Source organism: Psammomys obesus, unplaced genomic scaffold (genome assembly GCF_907164565.1).
Source record: "Psammomys obesus unplaced genomic scaffold, mPsaObe1.curated_primary_1811, whole genome shotgun sequence".
Taxonomy (NCBI): domain Eukaryota; kingdom Metazoa; phylum Chordata; class Mammalia; order Rodentia; family Muridae; genus Psammomys; species Psammomys obesus.
The window spans coordinates 37,186-42,040 of NW_026590634.1; positions in this window are offsets into that span (position 1 = coordinate 37,186).

Genomic DNA, 4,855 nt, shown 5'->3' on the forward strand with positions numbered 1-4,855 from the left:
CTAAACAGTGTTAACCTTTCTTAGCACCACCTTTCAAATAAGCCCTTAAGGACAATGTTTCTGAATCTGAATCACGGAGTTGGAAGAAACAGAAAAAGAAAATTATTTCAGGAGCACTTGGGAATTTGAAATATGTTACCTTCTCAGACTCCTCTGAGAACATTTCACTACTATTATCAGGAGAATTAAGCACAAGCTTATTTATTTTATTAAATCAATTAACAACATACTATTGGTCCTCTTCTACTTCTCATGTGCCCTAAATATACTATTTAAGAAAAATGTACATGATTCATGATTTAAGCTACTTTCACATTAATTATACAATAAGCTATATTATAACTGTAGTATTTACAGCTTTATTAAGGTTTATTTCACTTACTCAGGATTGTGTAAAGTAGGTTAGAGTTGTAATCCAATTTATTCTCTTTCATTGGTATTATGCAATCTGTATATTTTTGTTTCTTTTAAATTAATTAATATATTTATTTACTTTACATCCCAACTACAGCCTTTCCTTTTTTCTCTCCTCCCAGTTTCTCCCTCTCACCTCTCCTTCCTTTCTCCCTAGAAAAGGGGAGGGCTCCATTTAAATCAACTTGCCTTGGTATATCAAGTTGCAGTGAAACTAGGGCATCTCCTCCTACAGCCTAGCTAGATGAAAGGGATCCAAAGGCAGGCAACGGAGTCAAAGGCAGCCCCTGGTCCTGATGTTAGGAGTCCCACATGAAGACCAGGCTGTACAACTGCTACATATGTGCAGAGAGCTTAGGTCCACTCCATCCATTCTCTCTGGTTGGTGATTTAGACTTTGTGAGTCCCTATGGGCCCAGGCTACTTGATTCTTTAGGATTTTTTGTGGTGTCTTTGACCTCTCTGCTTCCTTCAATCCTTCTTCCCCCTCTCCCATAGGATTCCTCAAATGCCATCTAATGTTTGGCTATGGGTCTCTGCATCTGTTTCCTTAAATTGCTGGGTGAAGCCTCTGAGATGGCAATTATGTTAGTTTCCTGTCTGCAAGTATAACAGAGTATTATAAATAATGTCAGGACTGATCTTTCTCTCATGCTGGGTCTCAAACTGAGCTACACATTGGTTGACCTCAGTTTCTGTGCCATCTTTACCCATGCATAAATATTGTATGCAGGACAATTTGTGGGTCAAAGGTTTTGTGGCTTGGTTAATGTCCCAGTCCTTCCATTGGAAGCCTGTCCTGGTTGCAGAAGGTGGCTGTGTTAGGTTCTCTAAACCCCTTTGCTGGATTCTTAGCCTGGGTCACCCTCAAATTCTTGGGAGTTTCCATTGTCTTAGGTTACTAGCTTTCCCGAGAGATGCTCCCCTCCTGTGATTATAGTTGTCTCAGTATTCTCCTTCCATCTTTACCCCACTTGAACCCTCCTTTTCCCATCCCACCCCTTCTTTTACCCAGTCTCATTGCTCCATCCATCTCACTATGAATATTCTATTTTTCCTTCTCAGTGATATTCAAATGTCCCTCCTCAAATCTTCCTTGTTACTTAGCTTCTTTGGGTCTGTGGATTGTAGTATGGTTATCCTGTACTTCATGGCTAATATCCACTTACAAGTGAGTACATACCATGCATGGTATTTATTAAGGGGGTTGGGTTACCTCACTCAGGATTGTTTTTTCTAGTTTCATCCATTTGACCACAGATTTCATAATGTCATTGTTTTTAATATTCCATTTTATAAACGTGGCACATTTTCTTTATCTATTCTTTGGTTTAGGGACATCTAGGTTGTTTCCAGTTTCTGTGGCATGGTGGAGCATCCTTTTAGTGGTGGAGGAGAGTGGTTAGATTTTGTTTACTTTTTCTGTCTTAATTTTTATTTATTGATATTACATCCCATTCATAACCCCCCTCCTTTCTTTCCTTCCAGTCCCACCCTCCCTCCCTGTGTGCCCTGTACCTTCTCCCTTACTCATCAGAGGTTAGCCCCCCTACCCACCCACATCAGTATGTCAAGTTGCATCAGAGCTGAGCACACCTTCCCCTGAAGCCTGGCAAGGCAGCCCTGCCAGGGGAAAGTGATCAATAAGCAGGCAACAGAGTCAACCCCCATTCCCCATATAAGGACAGAGTTGCCCACTGGCTGCATCTGTATAGGATGCCTCGGTCCAGCTCATTCATGGTCCTTGGTTGGAGCTTCAGTCTCCGTAGATCCTCCTGGACCATGGTTAATTGGCTCTCTTGGTCTTCTTGTAGAGCTCCTATCCTCTCTGGATCCTGCTATATTTTCTCTCTCTCTCTTCCACAAGGCTCACAGGGCTGCACCCAATGATTGGTTGTTGTGTTATACATCTGTTTCCATCATCCCCTGGGTGGAGCAACTCAGAGGAAAGCTATGCTAGGCTCATATATGTAAACATAGCATAGTATCATTAATGATGTCAGGAATTCGATGTCACCCATGAGATGAGAAAGCCTTAGGTTGGGCCCATCATTTATTGGACATTCCTTCAATCTTTGCTCTTTTTTTGTCCCTGAACATCTTGTAGGAAATGTTGGTTTAAAGTTTTTGTGGGTGGGTTGGTACTCTCCTCCCTTCACTAAGAGTCATGAGTAGTTAGATAGTGGCCTCTTCAGTCTCCATGACTCTTGTTACTAGTAGTCTCAGCAAGAGTCACAGGAACTTAACCTGTCATAGGTCTCCAGCTTGTCATGGAGAAGTCTCCACCCAAGGTTTCTCTTCTCTCTGCAAGTTGTCTGTCTTCCCACCCCTCTCTCCCCAGGTCTGATATTGACCCTCATTTCTCTCCATGCTCCCTCTTTTATCTTGTTCCCTCTCTTCAACCACTTCCACTGTCTATTCTTTCTCTCCTTCAAAGTGGGAGTTAAGCACCCTACCTTGAGCCCTCATTACTTATCTTCTTTGGATATGTAAGTTGAAATCTGATTGTCCTGTATGTATGGCTAAAATCCACTTTTAAATGAGTACATGCCATGTGTTTCTTTCTGAGTCTGGGTTACCTCACTTGGGATGATATTTTCTGGTTCCATTCATTTGTCTGCAAATTTCATGATTTTCTTGTTTTTTTTTTTTCACCAAACCTATTTAGGGTTCTTTTTAAATGTTTATTAATTACACTTTAGTCACTTTGTATCCCCCCTGTAGCTCCCTTCTTCCTCCCCTCCCAAACCCTCTCCCTTCTCCACACATGCCCCTCTCCAAGTCCACTGATAAAGGAGGTCCTCCACTCCTTCCTTCTGATCCTAGTCTATCAGATCTCATCAAGACTGGCTGCATTGTCTTCCTCTGTGGCCTCATAAGGCTGCTCCTTGCTCAGGGGGAGGTGGTAAAAGATCAGGCCAATCAGTTCATGTCAAAGACAGTTCCTGTACACATTACTATGGAACCCACTTAGACACTGAACTGTCATGTGCTACATCTGTGCAGGGGTTCTAGGCTACCTCGATGCATGGTTCTTGGTAGGAGTGTCAGTCTCAGAAAAGACCACTGTGCCCAGATTTTTTGGTTCTGTTGCTCTCCTTGTGGAACTCCTGTCCTCTCGAGGTCTTACTATTTCCCACTTCTTTCATAAGATTCCTTGCACTCTACCCAAAGGTTAGCCATAAGTTTCAGCATCTGCAGGGCAGAGCCTTTCTTCTGTGGCAGGCTCCTGACTTGTTCCCTTTTTTTTCCTTTTTCTGATGTCCATCCTTTTTGCCTTTCTGAGTGGGGATTGAGCATTTTAGCCAGAGTCCTCCTTCTTGATTAGTTTCTTTAGCTGTACAGATTTTAGTAGGTTTATCCTATAGTATATGTCTAATATCCACTTATAAGTGAGTATATACCATGTGTGTCTTTCTGATTCTGGGATAGCTCACTCAGGATGATGTTTTCCAGTTCCCACCATTTACCAGCAAATTTCATGGTTTTCTTGTTTTTTTATTGCTGAGTAATTAATATTCCATAGTGTAGATGGACATTTGCTCAGCTATGTTCATAACACCTTTATTAGTAATAGACATTAAAAAACCTAGATATCCCTCAACTGAAGAATAAATACAAATATTGTGCTACATTTATGCAATGGAATAATACTCAGCTCTTAAAAAGAAGGAAATCGGGGCAGGGCAAGATGGCGGCACTGGGAGGTCTCTCATTCTGAGCAGCAGCACAGCAGGATTGTCACAGCGACCAGCAATCAGAACTCGCTGCCATAAAACACAAGTGATTGCGTTTCACAGGTGAGAGGATACCCCATGGTGGAGGATTCAATCAGCTTTAACTCACCCCGCTACACCACGGAAGAGATCCTGGTTCCGCCAGGCGCTTGGTCACCAGCCCAGAGCTACACGCCAGTGTGATCTGGTCACTGTCTCAGACTGAACTGTGGGCCCACAATAACACAGAATGGATTTTCCAGTTGAGAGATAACCCCACAAAGCAGGAAATGATTGGGACTGACCTTACGTAATCCAGACATCCCCTGGAAAAGACTCAGGTTCCGCGGGCATGCCAGGAGCCAGCCCGGAGCCAGAGCCGGGGACCAAGGCGCCTGCACAGAGCCCTGCCTGTGCACCTGATTGGCCGCCTCAGATAGAATTGTGGGCCCCAGGGCACCAGAGACTGCTTTTTACTGTCAGGTGCAAACCCACAGGAAGGGAAACGGCTGGTCTGATCTCAGAGCACTCAGCCGACACCCCCACCCCAAAAAGATCTCAGGAAAATGATCCAGTTTAGGCAGACGCCCAGGCTCCCAAAGGCCAGAAAGGCGGAGTCACGGGCGGGCATCTGTGCCTGTAGGTTCTACTTACCACCCCAGACAGAACAGCGGTCCCCAAAGCCAGAGTGTCTCTGGCAGGAGGAAACCCCCAGCGGAGGGGAT